Genomic DNA, 22,027 nt, shown 5'->3' with positions numbered 1-22,027 from the left:
ATAAGAAGGAATGTTTAACACACGTGAAAATATTTCAGATTATAAAAATTACAAGGTACTTTTCCAGAAATGTTCATGGTCAACACTTCGGTAACATTTTTTCTGATACAGAAATCTATTTTTTTTTTTTTACTAAATTGTCTCCTTTTGTAATACATTTGCTTAGCCCTTAATGGACGGATACCCTCATATGAGTAACAATAACAGGTTTTGAGTGGTGGACGGATTACCTCCTGGTGAGTATCAATATTACGCACCATCAATTTGGAGAAATCGGGTGGAAAAAAGGTTCCATTACTTCAATATCCAATGAATTTGATAATGGTAACTTTTAGACTGGCTCAGCATGCTGATTCTAGGCAGCTTATGATTCAGTTGTGTACTTGACTTAAAGGGGTCATGTATTGCCCCTCTCTCTCACATAATTTCTTTTTATATATTTACTCATAAATATACCCAGGGGTTGCTGTTGGTTTAAGTTCTTATCTTTTGTGATAGCATGTCAGTTATAATTGTAATTTTGCAAAGAAAAATGCTAAGGAATATTAGAAGAAACATAATTATCCAAGAAAGTTACTTCATCTTCTCTCTCAGTAAATTTACGTAAATATTTTTCAACAAATATGCTCAAAATTTTGTACTAATTTTAGTTATACAGGCAGTCACAGTTATCGGTGGACTCAATTATTGGCAATCTGGTATTATGGCACTTGTCTAGCGCCGTGAAATTGGCGATCTATGGCGCCATAAAGGCCCAGTTCCAGTTATCAGCACCAGACGGTCAAAGTTCTGGTTATTGGCATCATAAGACTCCTTATGATGCCATAAGGTGCCAATAATAGTTATGGCACCTTAACATACCTAACAGAGGTGCCATAAGTGCCTTTTAAGCGCCATAATTTGTAGATTTTTTGTTAACCCTTAAACGCCGAAGCAGTATTTTAAAAATCGTCTCCCGTATGCCGGCGGCGATTGCGAGTGAGCGCCGAAGTGGAAAAAATGTTTTTTTCAAAAAATCACAGCACGCTTATTTTTCAAGATTAAGAGCTCATTTTTGGCTCTGTTTTTTGTCATTGCCTGAAGTTTAGTATGCAACCATCAGAAATGAAAAAAAATATCATTATCATATATAAATATTGGGATATATGACGGCACAAAAAAAATTTCATATATAATTGTATACAAATCACTCTGTGAGCAAAACGGTTAAAGCTAATGAGTTAATTTTTTTCATTGTATTGTACACTAAATTGCGATCATTTTGGTATAAACACATTGTAAAACGATCAAGGCAGCACAGAGAAAATATTATCACAAAATGATACATTAATTCATAACGAGCAGACAAAAAAAAGCGGTTTTCAAAAATTCACCATAAATCAAAATATTGTGCTAGAGACTTCCCGTTTGTTGCAAAATAAAGGTAATTGATTAAATATTACTAGACTGTAAGGGTTGTAGCTTACAATTGCAGTTTTCGACCATTTCTGTAGAGTTAAAGTTGACAGGACGAATTTTTTCTATTTATCAGTTATTTTATATGAAAATATATCAAAACTGATAAATGCTACAACCATAAGTTGTTTATTGTTGTATTCTACATGAAAATGCACACATTTTAATATATAAAACTTTATGTAACGGCTAATTTAAAATGGTTCAAACATTACGAGAATCGGATGAAAAAATTTATAATTTTTTCGGAAGAGTTACTGCGCGGACGTAAGGAAAAAGTTTATTTCATAAATTCACCATAAATCGAAATATTGTGCTAGAGACTTCCAATTTGTTGCAAAATAAAGGTAAACGATTGAATATTACTAGAATGTAATATTTTTAGCTTACAATTTCGTTTTTCTACCATTTCGGTCGAGTCAAAGTTGACCGAAGGTTGAAATTTTGGCATTTATCGTTATTTGTATGATAATATTTCAAAACTGATAAAAGCTACAACCATGCGTTGTTTTTAGTTGTATTCTACATGAAATTGCGCACATTTTCATATATAAAACTTTATGTAACACCTAATTTAAAATGGTGCAAACATTACGACAATCGGATAAAAATAAATTGTTTTTTTTTTTCCATAAATTCACCATATATCGAAATATTGTGCTAGAGACTTCTAATTTGTTGCAAAATAAAGGAAATTGATTGAATATTACTAAAATGTAAGAGTTTTAGCTTACAATTGCGTTTTTCTACCATTTCGGTCGAGTCAAAGTTGACCGAAGGTTGAAATTTTGGCACTTATCGTTATTTATATGAAAATATTTCAAAACTGATAAAAGCTACAACCATGAGTTGTTTATTGTTGTATTCTACATGAAATTGCGCACATTTTCATATATAAAATTTTATGTAACGGCTAATATAAAATGGTGCAAAAATGATGTCAGTGACGAAATAATTTCTGAGATGTGTCGCTGATACTTTTTAGTGCGAGAAGAAATTCGTGCTTGCGTGCCTGGGTAACGATTGTAAACAAAACAACACCTTGATCCGTGAGCTTCCAGCATCCCCCAAGGCGTGTGATTCAAAAGTTTTCGCCTAATTGGCCTATAACTATTTTTCCGCGAATTTTTAAAAAAACTTTTGTATATCGACGTACCATACGTCCAATCGGCACCCAACAGACAATTTATATCGACGTTTAATACTTCCAATTGGCGTTAAAGGGTTAATGGCGATTTTGCTTATCAGCAGACCCCCGGGAACGGAACCCTTGCTGATAACCAGGAACTGCCTGTATTCTGTTGTGATATTGTGTCAGCTGTAGTTATAATTTTTACAAAATATGTAAAATAAATGTGATTATTAAACACATGTATTACTTGGTAAAATTTATGATTGTTTTGTAAAAGAGGATAGTAATTTTGAACTTTTCATGGAAAGTAGGGAGAATTTTTTAGAAATTTGTTTATTATACCAAGTGCATTTCTATATCTTCTTGCCGTTGATGTGTTTTTCTTAAATTGCTGATCTCAAAGTTTGCCCAGTCTGGGATGCTGCATATGGTTTTTTTAGTCCGACTCTCAAGGGTTAAGTTTTTATTTCAGGTTATGTTTATAATAAAAATAACTCTACTATTCATTCTATTATTATTTTGTGTAATCACATACCTGTTACTTGTAAGTAGTACATTATTATGCCATAAATTAATAGCTAAAGTAAATAAGGTCACACACTGTATACTACCCTGGAAACTCCTTGTGGGAGTTTTCCACAGATGAAGAATTACTTTTACCTATAGAAGTGTAGTCATGCTGTCTGTCCTATGTATGGCTGAGGGGTTATTCAGTGTAAAAATAACAGATTCCTTGTCAAGGCAAAAGGCAGCCTTGACCGTCAAAGTGGATGTTAGATAAACCGTCCCTTTAAATACATAATTGCTAATGTGCTTCCATTTCTGGAAGTGGGCCTGTTTGCCACAAATGAGAACGAATAATTTCCAGTGTGTGTTTCTAAACCTGGACATTCAGGCAATTTCAAGGGATGCATTCCTGCAAGATTGGAACAAATGGAGGACATTCTACTTTTTTCCTCCATTGTCCCAGATATTGAAGGTTTTGAACAACTGCTGTTAAAGGTTGATTTCATTATTAAGATATGACAATAATATATAAGGTGAAAGTGGTTTCATTACCTTTATTATCAGTTTATTTCATAATGTGAATCTTTTCATGTATGTTGGTGGCTATCTCACCTAGACTGAAGCTTAGCCTACTGATAAACATTACTTTGGGTACAAAAAAAAAAAAAAAAAAAAAAAAAAAAACTCACTTCAATGGACAATCGCCTATAACGGACGACCTTCTTCTCCTATTACAGTGGACCTCCCGTGTTCACATTCTCTGGATTCTCAGACTCACACATTCGCGGATTCCTCTCTGGAACGTTTCCCCCATTATTTGCGGAAAATACGCCTATTTGTGGTATTTTTGTATGAGAAGTATCCAGAAATTCATCATAAAATGCACTTGTTGTGATAAAACTATTAAAAAACCAAGTATGACAATTTTTAGTGGGTTTTTCTTGATTCTTGAGTTTTATTTAACTAACAAAATAGGCTGTTTTCAGCATTTTTATAGGGGTTCCAACTATTCGCAATTTCTAACTATTTGAGGGGAGGTCTGGTACACTGCCCCCGCGAATACAGGGGAGACCACTGTAGTCCTTTAAAATGGGGTTTCACTGTATAACACTGGTAGTACTGTATTTTCCAACAGCATAAACTGGTACTAATATATATATTAAAAACTGATTTTTTTTTTCACTTTATTAGTGTTTTTTTAATGAAATCACCTCATCCTTCACTGTCTATTTACAGATGATATCACTGTGTGGATGAATGTAGGAACTGCCAAAAAGAGTGATTTGCAGATAAAAATAATGGCCCAAGAATTAAGAGTTGGCATTGAAGGCACACAGGTGCTTTCTGGAACATTTTCAAATCCTGTTCACTCAGATTTATCCAGCTGGACTATCAGTGAGTTATTTTGTTTTTATTTTCACTAGTGTGACATGTAAGTTTAATGGATAAATCAAACATTTGTTTACTATATTTAAAAGTAGTCTAAAATTCTTTCAAAATTTTTATTCCTAAATGTTAGTTTTAAATTATATATGGATGACAATGCTAATTTTATTTTACTCTGACTCAGTTTTGCTACATACACAGCATATTTTAATACTTTGTTAAGAAAGGTGGGTTCACAAACTTTGTCATTAAAAATTCATACAAAATTAAAGTGGTTGCACAGAGATTACCAAGACTGGCCATCTGATGAAAAAGGTTGAAGGCCTGTTAAAAGAGGAGGCATGGTAGTACATATTATAACTGTGATTAATGGAAAGCCCAGAAAATCACAGAGAAAGTCATATAGGTAGACCTGGACTAGATAAAAATTCAGGCAAAAAGTGCACACAATAGAAGAAAATGGAGAACTCATTACATTTCTAACTTTATGAAAAAACCTACATATGTAAATGAGCAGTTGATGAAGAATGCAGTAGTATGTATGTAGAAAAAAAAAAGCCACTGTGATTTGTAATGATATCAGATGAAAACATAATTAGGAAACGGCGAGAAATAAAAACAATTATGCACCCAATAACCAATTACATTTTTAGGTTTAATTGTGAACTGGAAAACTTGTAAAAACCACCTAATTTTAAAAATATGATTATCCCATGAAACATGGAATGCTGTTATATAGGTCAACCTTGATGTTCTCATGTAAAGCGTCCACCAATGGCTCGGCACCTTGATGTGGTGGTGGGGTTTGTGAGGTGCGAGTAAGAGGTGGATGATGGTAGCCGGGCAGTTTTCTACCCTGGCAGGTGCAACCATGCTACTAGGCCATTTCTGAGCACCCAGACTTAGTTCAATCCTCTTTTGAACCTTCTGTTATTTCCAGTCTTTCACTTCTTCCCCTGTCAGGATGAACCAAAAGTTGATGACCTTAGAATGTTAATGGATGATGACTGTGACAACTCTTGTAATGTGATGGAGTGTGGGGATTGGTGGCATTCCTCCTCACCTGTAAAATTCGAGTACCTGACGTGTCCAAGTGAGGGGAAAGTCTTCTGTCAAACTTGGTCCCCAGTACTGGGTCGGATCTCAACGGACTGACGACACCTCAAGTGCTGGGGATCAGGTGTATAGCCAGGAAGTATCCTCTAGGGGTGGCCTCTCAATGTGGCATTCCACACCCCTCCCTTGTGGATGGAGGACTACCTGGCTGAAAACAACACTTTCGTGTATATGTATTCTTTATTAGCCCTAATGTTGATGACCCAGCGTGGAATTAGACTTGGTTACTGGATTCACTCAGACAATAAGCCTACCATAACAATGATGGCACATGTGAGCCATTAATAAGAAATGATAAAAGAAAAATGTACAAACCCGACCCAACATTATTCATTTTGGCCATATTTTTGGGACAGATAATTGGTCCAGATTTCTTGTTCTCAAAAGAGAGAGGTAAATTTTCTTCCTATGTTTTTAAAGAACAGATTATTAAGCTTACACCCAACTAGAGAAATGAGTTTCAGAGCACTGAAATTTAATGAATGGCTGATTGAATCCACAACAAAAGCCCAGTCAGAAACATTTCCGAACATAAAGAAATTCAAGGGGTAAATGTAACTGAAAATTCATGACATGCTTAACTATATCCAGGGTACAGTTGTACCACCTCAAATTGAAAATGAGGAGGAATTGCCAGAAAAGAATATTACATTAGATCACTCAAATTAAGATACGATAACATTCATGACCTGGAGTTATATCAAATTCCAAGCAAAAGAAACCAGGAAGTTTCCATCAAAATAGCAAAGATCAAATTTACAGGCCAAAATTTACCAGCAGAGATTAAAGTGCTTGGTCAAAATAGAGAAGTACGCCCTCACATACCGAAACCACTGCAATGTAAACAATGTTGTAAATTTGGTCACACATTCAAGAAATGCCAAAATAAAGAAATATGTGCTGTGTGTGGTTCAGAAGAACATAGAGTGGAATTGCCCAAATATTAAATGTGCTAATTGTGAACTTGCTCATCATGCAAAGTCAAAAGAATGCCCATTCTATATTTGTACATTACAGAATTAAAACTACTGATGAGTAGAACTGGAATGGCATCAAAAGATGCTAAGCTTGAGTTAAAAGTTAGAGGGATACTTGACCCAAGCAGAACCGATCATATAAAAATATGTTCTTAAAAAATAAGGTTTCCCCAAATATCTGATGCTTGTTTAGAAAACAGAAATGTAATATGTACTTGAAATAACAATATAAAAACAAATATGCTGCTCAATCATCCTTAGGTGATCATGATGCCGATACTTCATGTATAGAGACAGTACAGTAGTGCCTTAGGATACGAATTAATCCGTTCCAAAGCAGCCGTTCATAACCTGAGTTTTTCTTATCTTGAACTATGTTTCACATGTAAATGGCCTAATTCGTTCCAAGCCCTACAAAAACACCACAGTAAATTTTATAATAAAGCTAAATTGACCAATAAACAATGAAATACAACAATTTGGACCATTCAATACCTAACATAACCTTTATTGTAGTACGTACCTGTAAATAAAGTGTATTACTGTACATGGTACAAGAAATACTTTACGCACATGTACGTACATATAGTAAAATGTGGAACCTTACCTTTCGAATGTGGCGATCTCTGAAAGTGGCGACAGAGGAGGAGGACAAATGGCAGAAAACATGAACACTTAACTTTACAAAACATTAAAAATGGCAGAAATCATTAACACTAAACTTTACAAAACACATTAACAAATGGCAGAAAACATAAACATTTTGATTATCTCCATCTTCGTTCTCGATAGAAAGCATCCTCTTCTTTCCGTGAACTTCAGCAACATTCATAGGACCCATAGCTAATAACGTAAGTACAGTGGTACCTCGACATACGAAAGGCTCAACTTACGAAAAACTCGACATACTAAAGCAAATACAAAGATTTTTTTTGCTCTACATATGGAAATAGTTCAGGATCCGAAAGGTTGTTGCTGTAAAGTCCCGAGATTCGCACGGACCACCGATAACAATTTTAAAACTTGCGCGCCACCAACTGAGTAGACTCGCCACCATCCTCCCGCTCTCCCATTGGTTCCTGATGCTAGTCACCGCCATAAGATCCTGCTCTCCTATTGGTCAGCATCTCTCCCATGATCCCATCATGCATCTACGTAGCTGCGTGCTTTTTCGGCCACTCGGCGGCATCATCGTTATCGTAAGCATGCGGAATTCGTTCGTTCTATATGATTTAGTTTATTAACGTAAATTCATTAGTGATTTCATTGTAGTACTACTTTATCGTGTTGTGTGAGAACTTTACTACATACGTATACGTACTTCATAACTTAATTACGTACAGTATATACGTAGTCATGGGTCCCAAGAAAGTTGAAGTAGGAAAGAAGAGGATGCTTTTATTTGGAGACAAAGATAGAGATAATTAAAAAGTATGAAGCTGGCATGCGATTGAGTGTGATCGCCAAGGAATATAGCTGAAATCCACCATCCTTAAGTAGAAAGATGCCATCAAAGCAGCTACACCTTCCAAGGGCGTGACTATTTTGTCTAGCAAGAGGAGCCACGTGCACGATGAGATAGAAAGGCTGCTTCTTGTATGGATAAAAGACAAAGAAATCCCTGGCGATACGATAACCGAGATGGCAATCTGCCACAAGGCCAGCGCTATTTTCGTCGATTTGATTGGCCAGGCCAAAGATGATGGAGGAGAAGGGACATCGACGCCAACCCCAGAGTTCAAGGCTTCTCATGGGTGGTTAGAAAAATTCCATAAACGGATTGGCATCCACTCAGTGGTAAGGCATGGGGAGGCGGCCAGCTCGGACACAAAAACGGCCAAAGCCTTTATTAAGACATTCGATGAGATGACAATCAAGGAAGGCTACAGTTCTCAGCAGGCCTTCAATTGTGATGAGACTGGCTTTTTTTGGAAAAAAAATGCCTTGTCGGACGTACATCACGGAGGAAGAGAAGAAGCTACCCAGGCATAAGCCTATGAAAGACAGGCTTACGCTCGCACGTTTTGTTCGATCGCGCAGTGGGAATTGCAAGGTGAAGCCCCTACTTGTCTATCATTTGTAGACTCCTCGAGCCTTCAAGGCCAGGCACAAAGTGCTAAAGGGAAAGAAGCTTCCAGTGATGTGGAGGGCTAATGCGAAAGCCTGGGTAACGATACTTTTGTTCACCGAGTGGGTAAATCTGTTTTCAGCCCGACAGTGAAGAAATTCTTGGAAGAGAAGTGCCTCCCTCTGAAATGTCTGCTGTTTGTTGGACAATGCCCCTGCTCACCCTCCTGGCCTCGAGGAAGATATCCTAGCGTAGTATTCGTTTATCAAGGTTCTTTATCTTCCGCCTAACACCACCCCTCTCCTCCAGCCCATGACCAGCAAGTGATATCGAACTTCAAGAAGCTGTACGTATACAAAATATCTTTTCAAGAGATGTTTCGACATCACCTGTACCACAAACCTCACCTTGCGTGAATTTTGGAAGGAGCATTTCGATGTTGTGATATACATCCGACTCATCGATCAAGCTTCACAGGAGGTTTCGAGGCGAACCTTGAATTCTTCGTGGAGGAGAGACTGACCTGATGCCGTATCCACCCGAGACTTCGAGGGATTCAACGTGGGCGAAGCTGGTGCTGCAGATTCAGAAACAGTTGATGATCCAGAAACTGTTTCGCAACCAGATCTTGATGAGATCGTTGCACTCGGCAAGTCCATGGGGCTAGTCGTCGACGAGGACGACATCAATGACCTTCTCGAGGAGCACCAAGAGGAGCTTACGACGGATGACCTGAAGGAGTTTGGAAGCCATGCAACATAACGTCGTTCAAGAAGAGTTCTCTAGCAGTGGCGAGGAGGAGGAGGAGTAGGACTACCCTATGACAGCGGCAGAAATTAAGGATGCTCTAGCTGCTTTTCATAAGGTGCAATCATTTGTAGAAAAGAGACACCCCTGAAAGACTTACACAGGTTGTATGCTTGCGCAGTTTTGATGACGTTTGCCTGAGCCGTTTCAGGAACATTGTGTAAAGTAGGCAGAAGCAATCTTCCTTGGATAGTTATTTTTTAAAGAGGCCTTTAGTAGGAGTAAGCAAAAGGGAGATCCAATTGATACTACGAAAAAACAGAAAGTTGAAAGTGGTGAAGAAATTGAAATTTTGTAAAAAAAAAAAAAAAAAAAAAGTAAAAAAAAAAAAATATAATAATTTTAAGTTTTTGTAAAGTTAAGTGTTACAGTTTTGTTAAGGGGGCCGGCCAGCTAATGCCATTTTTTAACGACAGGACTTTGACATTCATACCACTTAATAAGGTGACTTGGGACATCTCCAAACCGCATATGATTTTTGCCTCTGACCTTCGGTTTTGTGACGCCAGGGCATTTATCCCGAAAATAACCATTTTTCAAATTCTATCTCTTCCTTTGATATTTAATATTAAGACCTGATTACTACCATATATAGACCTGATGTAGACCTCCAATCAAATAGAGAGTTTTTTTTTCTAAAAGTCATTTTTTTGCTAGATATGAATTTTTCAATATGGTAAAAAAATAAGCCCTATAAATCACGAGAAAAAAAATTTTATTTATAAAAAAACAACAAAACAAAAATTGGAAATAAGGGCTCTATTTGATTGTTCTATAATGTCTTTCTGAGTTATATACCAAATTCCAATGTTATAGCTTTAAAACTAAGTGAGGAGATAGATTTTGAAGGTCAATAAGTATAGTTTTGAGATACGGGCGTTCAAAGTTTTCCTTCGTATTTCTATAAAGACATTGTTATAAATAATGATTATTATGAATGTATATTTCCTTTTTTGTGATTAATAAAACAAAAACCAATACTATTTTTTTTTTTTATCATTTTTTCATAAATGATGATACCTTTGCTCATACATCGTAGCCATGGGGCACCTGCCTTGAGGGCAAGATGGTGGGGCGACTCCTTCAAAAACGGTAACCCAACCCTCCCTCCCCTTCACTAACTCGGCTTATTACAGCGAATTTTCTTCTGTATGTTAGCAAGATGTTTTTTCCTTGTATTTTCCTCTTTGGCATTCTTGCCGAAACAAAGATAAACAACGTAAATGCAAGAGAATGGCAGAGGTGAGACTCAGAAGGTGTACTCTCTTTTTTACAAAGACAATTTAATAAATCATGATTATTATGAATTTTTCATATCCCATTCCCTTTTGGTATTAAAAAACCAAAAAAACTAGATTATTTATCATAACTGAAGATCTCTTTGCTCAAAGGATCGTAGCCTTGGGCACAGTGGGACGTGTGCTGTCAGGCAAGAAGGGGGCGTTACTAAGCAACCCTCACCTCTCTCTTCACTAACTACCTACGTCGTATATTTATGATATTCTGTAAAAATACTTGATGCGATTTTTCTTTGTCTGTATGTTTAGCGATGTTTTCCTTGTCTTTTCCTCATTGGCATGATGAACTTCTTGCCGAAACATAAATCATAAACATACTTAAAAGCAAGCGAATGTCACTAGGTGAAACTCGAAACGTGTATCCACTTGAAGTCTGTGGTGCCAACTGATTCATGATTGAAACCAGATACTCGCTTATGCGAGCCAGGGAATCTCTACAGAGGTGCCATTTCTCACAATTTCTTCGCCAATAATTATCAAAATTTACGATAACAGAAGAAATATTGCATTTTCTTGTACGGATGAATGTTTTAGGCTTATTGAGTTATGTTTACTAATTACCCTGTAACTACGAAAGTAAGAGGAAGTTTTGAACGAATATTTCGTAAACATATTCTCAATTGCCATATGAAGCTCCATGAAATTTTTTCATGACTTTGCATTTTTCGCCCTATACCACCATATATAGGGGTTCCGGCCGGCCCCCTTAATGTGTTTCGTAAAGTTTAGTTTATGTTTCCTGACATTTTTAATGTGTTTCGCCACTTTCGGAGATTGTCTCACTCGAAAGGTAAGGTTCCACATTTTACTATGATTTTTCAGTTCACCTTTTCTGAATGTTTCTTTTGAATCCATGGTGTACATTTCCATTGTTAAGGTTTGCAATTGTAGTTGTTTTTATTTATATTTTTTGCTATTTCAAAGTCCATTTTCATATCAAAACTTTCTGTAAATTTCAGGTGATGGAACCCTTGAAATAGTATTGTGCAAAGCTTCAGAAGGTGTAAATTGAAAGCTCTCTTCCAATCACAAGATCCTGCTGGGTGAAGAACTGCTTGATCCTCAGCTAGTGGAAGAAGTTAACCAGAGACTCGCGCATTTGACATCAGATAAATTTGTAAGTTACCTTTGGTATATCATAAGTGCTATTAAGTATCTGCTAAACTCATAATCATTACAGTTGGAAATTCCATGTTTATTTGTATTATGACTTTTTTGAAAAGCATTTAGGTAATAAAAGTTCTCCATATGTCTGTTCATCCATCCACCACACTCTTCTTTACCAGATGATTTGTGATAGTTGGTTGTATTTTTATGATAATTAGCACTTTGCTTGTATTAGGCATTATGAAAAATCTCATCATTTTTTTGCAGTTAATTGCAAAGCTGAAATTTTAAGAACTGTCTGTTTACTCAGTTACTGTTTGATGAATTATGAGGTAGTTCAGGTTTGCTCAGTATATTTTTGGTAAAATCTCAGGTTTGGTATATTGTAATTCACATTTTGAGGGTTGTCCATTATTTAAATGTAGATAGCCAAAGAGGGTATACATGATTACCAGATATTTGTGGGAGAAATATCATTTTTGTTGTTGTAAAATGAGCTTTATGAGAAATATGCAGTTTTTGTTGTTGTAAAACGAGCACCATTAGAATTACGCTGTGTGTATGCAATTGCGTATGATTTAAGTAATATTTCAAATGTTGCATGTTCTTAACATAATGTTGGATTACTAATAAGATGCTCCAGATTTGACTATTGCCATATTGGATTTTTGGTAACTTCTCAGATTTTTAGTGCTCATTGGATTTGTTAAAATTGGGAGCCAGTTAGGTGTAGATTGCTAGGGTATGCTTTACTTGCTGTACTGGTTTTTACCTGTTTGACTGTTTGAAAGCAATAATTATATATTATATATATATATATACTATATATATATATATATATATATATACACATATATACATATTATACTATACATATACACACTACATTTATATATATATATATATATATATATATATATATATTATATATATAAATATAATATATATATATATAATAATATATATATAATAGTATATATATATATATATATATATAATATATATATATATATAATATATATATATATATATAATATATATATTATATATATATATATATATATATATATATTATATATATATATATCATATACATTTACATATACCATACATACATATATTTTATATATATATATATACTAATATATATATATATATATATATATATATATATATATATATATATTATATATATATATATGTATATATATATATATATATATAGATATATATATATATATAATATATATATCTATATTATATATATATATATATATATATACGTAATACATATATTCTATGATATATATATATATATATATATATAAATATATGCCACGAAGGAAAAATAAACGAAGGAGGATCTGCGAGACCTTTCGATGTTAAACGTTCTTTACTAAGCAGAAACTGACATACATGAGGGAAAAGACAATACAAGAAGATTCGTACAACTGACAGATAGGGATTATAAAGAGATTAGTACCTAGAATCCGACACACCTGGAAGATGAGAACCTCCCAAACAAAAAAGCATAAACAATGGGTGCAATTAAAGGTTCGTTAGTTTTGATGTATTCTCTTTTTACTAAAGTCCCTATAGACTCTATTTTAGAATATCTTAGTAATGAACTAACTCAGCATGAATTACCTCTACCTATAAGTCACATTATTTCACTCACGAGTTGTGCATTTGTGATTGTAAGTTTATATTCAATGGTGAATTTTATCAACAATATTTGGCATGGCAATGGGAAATCCTTTATCACCACTACTCTCAATCCTGTACATGGAATTCTTTGAAAAACGCTACTTACCTAATATCATTTATATTCCTGTAAAGTGGTATCGTTATGTTGATGATATTTAAGCTTTTCTGCTGTCGGTATTGGTGTAAATGATTTACTCTCTAAATTAAATAACCAGGTACCATCAATTAAGTTTACTCTAGAATTAGAAAAAGACAATTGCCTCCCTTTCTTAGGTGTTTTGATACATAGAGAACCATTTCAATGTAAATTCAGTATTTCTGGCTCAGCTCGTGTCGCTTGCGCGAAATATCCTTTAATCTATTATTTCTAGGGTAAATGTACTCAACACATAAACCAGAGAATAAATAAAATAAAGAAAAAGGTCAGTATGACTGACTCGCTCACCCTCTAGGAGGGTGTCGGTATGAACACTAGGCGAGTGAGACCACTACCACGAGCCAAATGCCAATAGAAATCTCCCACTACAAAACCCTCCAAGAGGGGAGCCGTCCCACAGAGGGAGCAGCTCGTACTACTACTACACCATCCCCATGCTTGCGCCGCCACTGCTGCGCCTCTAGTGGCCATCCTTTAAAAGTTAGCGCCAGAAGCCACACGTGCTAATTTTCTCCCTGTGTTTTTTGTGCCCTTTCGTGGATTTTTATTATAATGGAGCGTGCAGCTATCGCAGCAGCTAAGTTAAGTACTCAGTATTTACGTTTGAGCGAGGAGTTTTTCCCGTCCCCCGAGACGGTATTTGCCGTTTTTTAGGTATAGATACGTTCTCGGGGGCTGGAAGCATGGCAGCATGGTCCTGCCGCATGTTGGGTTCGTTCTTGGTCTCCCATACCTAGAACATCCCTTATTATTTTACGCTCTATTTTGATTATCCGCGTTATTACGTCTACTCAGTTGTTATACATATATGTATTTCACCTTATGTAGGCTTTTTCTATCCAGACCCTAGTCCAGGTTCTTTGTATCGGCCCCTGACTAGCTTTGAGTGGTAGACTTGCCTTCGGGCTAGTCGCACACTCCTGGATTTTTTCTCCTGCTATTTTACCTTCTTTCTTTCATTTTATTTTTATATATTATATTTTTATGTTTTGTTCTTGTTAGGTTAGTTGGCGTCTGGCTTAGCCTAGGTCCTGGCTCGTAGAGCCTAGTCTACCGTTGATCAGTTCGGTCGCTTCCTCATAGCTTCTCTCTGATCAGTTGGTTTTCGCCCCAGGGCTTATATGCTACCGCTTTTCAGTTCTGGTTGCTTCCCGATAGCTTCTCTCTGATCAGTTGGTTGGCCTAGGCTTGGTTACCGTATCTTAGTTTACCGCCTCGTGGTCACTAACGTGATCACGAGTCAGCCAGGCGCCTGCCAGTCCCCCCCTTCCCCTCTCCCGCTCTCCCATAGAGTCGGGCGGGGATGGGTCGGTCTGTCCTTGCTCGCCCCAGCATGCCCGCCCCTAGCCTGCCTCCCCTTCCCCTCCACCGGAGGGGCCTGGAGTCCGACAGTCCCTGACTGGTTCCGACCTCTCCGCTTCTCGGCTCGGCCGGGTGGTACGTTGTGGGGGGCTCTGGCCTTCCCTCCCTCCGTTACTTCCTTGTCGCTCCGGGTTAGCGCGAGTCTGTATGTCATCTCGCCCTTCCCTCCTTACTAGAGCTCCTCCCTATCGGAGTCCTGGTATCCAGCGGAAGGGTATAGTCCACCATAGTTGGACCGGAGCATACAAGAGGTCTTCACTAACCGTAACCGTATTGCTGAGTTACTACACTCCGCTTCACTGGACCTAGTCCGGTTACTTGCATGTAGGTTTTAAGTTATCTTTAAGTTTATCTTAAGTTCTTAAACCATCCCCACCCCTCCCTTAGTATTTACCGGATCTCTCCGGGATTATAGCCTATTCAGGCAATGCAGGGAGGGGTTATGCCCAAATTTTTTTCCAAGCTCCGCCACTAACGGAGTTCTTTTGTCCTTAGTCTGTAAGTGTTCCCACCCCTTTAAGATACTCATGTGTCTTCCCACTTACAGGCCACCACTGTGAGCATCCGGGATGTTCCGCTACACTTCAGGACCCCTGTGGACACGAAGTTTTGCCGGTCCCATGCTCCATGCGCGACTCCGCACTGGGGACATCCAGGTCTGGTACCATGAGACGTGTACCATATGTTACGATCTGGTGAGCCAGCTTTGGAAGGCGTAAGTATTCCATCTCCGCATGCCGCTCCGCTTCTTTACTTTAACTTAAGGCATCTAGTTTAAGTTATATCCTAAGTTTTAGTTTTAAGTGGTTTCTTAAATCTAAAATATATCCTCTCTTACAGGCTCCGGCAGTAAGAGATCGGCATTGGCTACCCTGCGGGCCTGGGTCGGAGGTTTTGGCAAGAACGCCGCCAAGGGTCAGCCCTACATACTGGAGAAGCGTTTAGCTTTGTTAATCTTCCCCGGAGGCAAGGCGACTGGCTACGTCGACCCAGGTAGAGGCGGACCCCTCTATTGCCTTTATCCAACAACAGCTGGCGGCCTCCTTGACTGAACAAGACCAGGATATCTCCACGGATGTCGCAACCCTGGATATAAATGTTGAACCTATGGTAGGTATAGACGACCTGTTTTGGTCGAGGTAAGTAATGCAGGTACCCAAGGTCCCCCTTGGGAGTGACTGTTTCTTCTACCCCTGCAACTTCACCATCCTTCCCAGGCTTTACTGGTGATGAGTTATATACTCCTCCAGAGGCTTCGGTTAGGCCTAAGATCAAGTCTAAGCATATGACCTTGACTAAGACGTCATCGTCCTCGAAGAAGACGTCCTCGTCTTCTTCTTCGCGTAAGTCTCCGGCTCGTAACTCCGGCCCAGACAGGTCTAAAGGGTCTAGCTCCGGCTCAAAGTCCTCAAAGAGTAAGCCTAATGGAGAAATCCCGCACCCGGCAGTATCACCAGTTCCACTACCTTTGGTGCCTATTCAGAGTCTCCCCTCCACCTCCGCAGCAGCTCCGGCTCTGGACACCAATGCTGGCCTGTTGCAACAGGTGGGCGACTTAAATACTTGGTTAGGCTCCCCCCTTAAGACGAGTATGGAACATATGATATCTCGCCTGTCGGATAGGATAACTTCTCAGGATACTATTATAGCCGGACCTAAGAGAAGCCCCTCTTGCCTCTCCCTCAACCTCTAACACTAGTGGATCTCAGCTTCCCCCGTATGACTCGCTGCCCGCTTTCTCCATGAACAATCCTTGGAGAGTAGCGTCATATGCTCCTTCCAAGATGGTCTCATCTCCATACCGGAGTTTGGAACTCGAAGAATAGAGGACTTCGAGTTCTACCCGGAAGGCCTACAGCCTCCCTTCATAGGCTACGCTAGGCTCACGCCTTCGGCTATGGTTAGAGATGACAGGGTACCAAAGGAGACAGTCCTCTATTCTCGGACCAGGCCCAACGAGAATGGCTTAGATGTCTAGACGACATGGACTGTTTTCGAATACCAAGATCCAACCATTCAAAAGTCCCCCTTTACCATTTTCACGTGGACGAAGGTAACCACCCCGCTCCCTTTCCTTACCAAGAATAGCGAGGTCGACCATCTCAGCAGCTCAGAAAGGGGAACCCATGCCTCAGCTGAAAGAAGCAGACCCCCACTTCTCCGTTGCTCCCGTCAATTGGAGAATTATGGGAGGACTTGCCTAACACTTTCACAGCTGCAAACTCAAACAAACCTGACTGTGCTATGGAGCAGTTTGGTGAAAAGCTGCCCAGGCTCCCTGATAGTCACTTATTCAAGCGGAGTTTGACTCGAAAACAACGACTAGCCAGGTCAATCAACCATGATGGCTATGTCTGAGGTAGCAACCATGGCTTATGGTTCAGAACCATTTTTAAGCTTATGACCAAAGCCCTGACTCAAACGGTGCAGTCAGACATGTTCGAGTTTGCCACTGCTAGAACAAATTGCAGAAAGCATGTATTGCTAGAGGCAACCATTCGGCATGAACCGAATAGGTTACTTTCTTCTAACATCTGGGGCGCAGATCTCTTCCCAGAGGCTATGGTAAGGAAGTACAAGCAGAGGCTACGAGTTGAACCAAAGCCTTAAGGACCGTTGGGGTCTTACGGCTAGGAGAAGGCAAGATTGAACACCAAAAAGTAAGGGACAAAGGAAGCCTAGACGTTTCCAACCCATACAAAAGAAGCAGCCGCGCTTCCCCTCAACAAGTTCCTACAGTGCCGTTAGTGCAGACAGCTCAGCCCTCCACGTCTAAAGGTCAATCACAGCCTATTTATGTGATATCCCTCAGCCTCACCCTCCACCTCATACGCCATCTCTCCACCGCTTTACAATCCAGCCTTCGAGAGTCAAGCTTCTCAGAAGTATGACCGCTCGAACAGGGAGGCAGAGGTAAGCGGTCCTTTCGTGGGAGAGGATCGGGAGGCCCCTTCAATAGGGGAAAGCACTTCAGGAGGTCGAGGGGGTTACCAGAACCAATGAGGAACTTCAGGTAGGAGGGAGGCTGTTTCACTTTCGCCACCGGTGGAACTTCAGCCAGTGGGCTCAGAGCATAGTGTCAAAAGGGCTGGGTTGGAGCTGGTTGACGAACCCACCTCCAGCCAGACCTTTCCGTCAACTTCCCTTCCAAGGAATTGACAGAGTACGCAGAGGACCTCCTTCAGAAAGGAGCTATAGTCAAAGTCAAGAGATTGAAATTTCAAGGTCGCTTGTTCAGCGTCCCCAAAGAAAGGCTCAAACAAAAGAAGGGTTAATCTTAGACTTGTCCCGCTTAAACTTAGCCATCCGCTGCGACAAGTTCAAGATGCTCACGATCTCACAGGTGCGGACCTTACTCTTCCCCGTGGGGCCGTCACCGACCATCTATCGATCTTACAGACGCCTACTATCATATCCCTATTGCAAGACACTTCCGTCCGTATCTGGGATTCAAGATAGGAGACCAGACGTTCTCCTTCAAGGTAGTCCCGTTCGGGCTCAACGTGGCACCCAGGGTGTTCACGAAGCTAGCGGAAGTAGTAGTGCAAAAACAGCTCAGAGCTCAAGGGATTATGGTAGTAGCGTATCTCGACGATTGGTTGATCTGGGCCCCATCAGTCGAAGAATGCAACAAGGCCACACTGAAAGTGATCCAATTCCTAGAATATCTAGGATTCAAGATAAACAGATCCAGTCCAGACTCACCCAGAGTCAAACTTTCAGTGGCTAGGCATTCAATGGAATCTATCCTCACACACTCTGTCATTCCCATCCACCAAAAGGAAAGAAATAGCGAAGTCAGTCAAGCAATTTCTAAGTCACAAACTAGCATCGAGGAGCTCAGGAAAGAATCCTCGGCTCTCTCCAGTTTTGCTTCAGTAACGAACATCTTAATGAAAGCCAAACTGAAAGATCTAAACCAGGATCTGGCGCTCTCGACAAATGTCAGGTCCAGGGACAAGCTATCCTCAGTACCTCTGATTTCTAAAGAACCGGCTTCGCCGTGGGCAAAGTCAAGAATCTGTCAGTGTCAGTCCCTCTTCAGTTTCCCTCCACCAGGTATTACCATCCACACAGACAGCGGGTCCTTAGCGGCTGGGGAGGGTACTCCCAGGTCAAAAAGGTTGCAAGGAATTTGTTGGTCACCCCAGGTTCCGTCAGTTCCATATAAACGTACTGGAGGCAATGGCAGTCTTCTTGACTCTGAAAAGATACGCCACCAAAGTACTCCCACATAAAGCTAGTCTTGGACAGCGCAGTGGTAGTACATTGCATAAACAGAGGAGGCTCCAAGTCACGTCATCTAAATCACGTCATGATAGCCATCTTCTCCCTGGCAGACAAATTCAGTTGGCATCTTTCCTCCACCCACATAGCTGGAGTAAGAACGTCATAGCAGACGCCCTGTCCCGATCAGTACCCCTAGAGTCGGAATGGTCTCTAGACGAGAGTTCGTTCCAATGGATCCTTCAAAGAGTCCCAGGGCTACAGGTGGATCTCTTCGCATCACAAGCGAACCACAAACTACCTACCTGTTATGTAGCCCCCAACCTGGACCCTCTGGCTTTACGCCACGGACGCCCCTGGCTCTGGACTGGAACAACTGGGAGAAGATTTACGTCTTCCCTCCAGTGAATCTCCTTATGAAGGTCTTAGACAAACTCAGGACATTCAGGGGTCAAGTGGCTCTAGTAGCCCCAGACTGGGCCGAAGAGCAATTGGTACCCCCTGATCCTGGAACTGGGTCTTCGTCTCCCCTTCGGATCCCCAGTCCCAAGCTCTCCAGTCAGTACAAACGAAGACTGTGTTCGCTTCCTCAGGGATTCTCAAAACCCTAACTTTATGGATTTCATGAAGTTTGCGGCAAAAAGAGATGCGAATATTGACCCTCAGAATATTCTTTTCCTGGAATCCGATAAAAGGGATTCAACTTTGAGGCAGTATGATGCTGCCGTCAAAAAGTTAGCAATCTTCCTGAGAGAGTCAGATATCAGAATCATGACAGTTAATTCTGCTATATCCTTTTTCAGATCTTATTTGAAAAGGTTTAGCAGCTAGCACGATTACGACAAACAAGTCAGCATTGAAAAAGATATTTCAATTTGGATTTAACATAGACTTGACAGATACCTATTTCTCGTCTATTCCTAAAGCATGTGCTAGACTTAGGCCCTCTGTCAGGCCTACGTCAGTTTCATGGTTCTTAAACGATGTTTCTAAAACTGGCTTCCGAACCGATAATGACACATGCTCGTTTATGATGCTCCTAAGAAAAAACAAAAAACTCTTGTTTTTATTAAGCCTAGCTTCAGGAGCAAGAATTTCAGAACTGTCGGCTTTATCCAGAGATCCGGATCATATTCAATTCCTTCCCTTCCACGGGGGAAGTGCTACTTTCTCCGGAAACGTAGCTTTTTAGCAAAGAATGAAGATCCTTTGATGAGGTGGGAACCTTGGAAGGTACTACCCCTTCCACAAGATGTTTCCCTTTGTCCGGTTTCAACCTTACGAGCCTTTCTATCCAGGACCTCCTCTTCCTCATCGGGCCCCTCTTTAGGAGGGAAAAAGGTGGTACTTTATCCACTAAAGGCATCAGGCAACAAATCCTGTACTTTAACAAACAAGCCAATCCTGACTCCTTTCCAAAGGCACATGATGTCAGGGCAGTAGCCACCTCAATTAATTACTTCCAACATATGAATTTTGCTGATTTTTAAAGAAGTATACCGGATGGAAATCGCCGACAGTGTTCAAACGTCACTACCTTAAGTCCTTGGAAGCTCTGAAATTCCCAGCAGTAGCACGGGGTAACATAGTTTCCCCTGACTCTAGCTAGATTATAGTAGAAGATTCAGTCCTCCTTTTCTACCTGCCTCAACCCACGTTCGTCTATTCCTGCCTTGTTTCATTAACATTTACCTTGTGTCTTAGCTGCTTGTTTCATGATTGTATAGTGCCCCTTTTGTCTGGTTAGGGACACTCACATCTGATTACCATACTGATCTCATAGATTATACCCTTATTTTTATGCTAGGGGATCATCATATTGCAATGGTTACGGGTTTTGTATATTAAGTCATATACATTGCCTAAGATATTTTATTTTATCATTGATCAAATATTTATGTAAATTTATACTAATTGCTATTTCTATTTTTGATACATGTTGTTACACAGATTTATTGTGATAGGTAATCATTGTACCTATTTCTATATATGTAAAATTACCTTATATTATTATCATAATTGATTTAAGGGTAATTTAAGCATAATCTGATTTTGTTTTACTGTGTACTTGTACTTTTTAGCAATTATATTCATTCTTTTATTTTGTATCTTTTATTTGAGACCTATTTTGTTTTATTTTATTTTATTTACTTTGTTTACAATCTTGTGCTGTTTCTCTGGTTATACGATTTCGCGCAAGCGACACGAGCTGAGCCCAGAAAAAGGATTTTGACGTAAGGAAAAATCTATTTCTGGGCGATTGGCTCGTGTCGCCAGCGAAATACCCCCCTACCCATCCCTTCGCTCAAGATTGTCTGCTAACTTCAGGATGGCCACTAGAGGCCGCAGCAGTCGCAAGCATGGGATGGTGTAGTAGTAGTACGAGCTGCTCCCTCTGTGGGACGGCTCCCCTCTTGGAGGGTTTTGTAGTGGGAGATTTCTATTGGCATTTGGCTCGTGGTAGTGGTCTCACTCGCCTAGTGTTCATACCGACACCCTCCTAAGGGTGAGCGAGTCAGTCATACTGACTTTTAATTTAAAATTTTTCTTTATTTATTATTCTCTGGTGGTGTTAGTACATTTACCCTAGAAATAATAGATTAAAGGAGATTTCGCTGGCGACACCGAGCCAATCGCCCAGAAAATAGATTTTTCCTTACGTCAAAATCCTTTTTATAGGAAACCGACCAACAACTTAACTTTGTTTCATTTCTTCTCAGG

General features: G+C 39.5%; 1 protein-coding gene across 1 annotated transcript in view; it reads right to left on the bottom strand.

Moving 5' to 3' along the window:
- LOC135211839 (nudC domain-containing protein 1-like) overlaps nucleotides 1-22,027 on the bottom strand; it is a 285,976-nt gene that overhangs the window by 119,161 nt on the left and 144,788 nt on the right. The window lies entirely within an intron of this gene.

This window comes from Macrobrachium nipponense, chromosome 19, assembly GCF_015104395.2.
Source record: "Macrobrachium nipponense isolate FS-2020 chromosome 19, ASM1510439v2, whole genome shotgun sequence".
Classification (NCBI taxonomy): domain Eukaryota; kingdom Metazoa; phylum Arthropoda; class Malacostraca; order Decapoda; family Palaemonidae; genus Macrobrachium; species Macrobrachium nipponense.
This window is presented reverse-complemented; position numbering and strand designations above follow the sequence as displayed.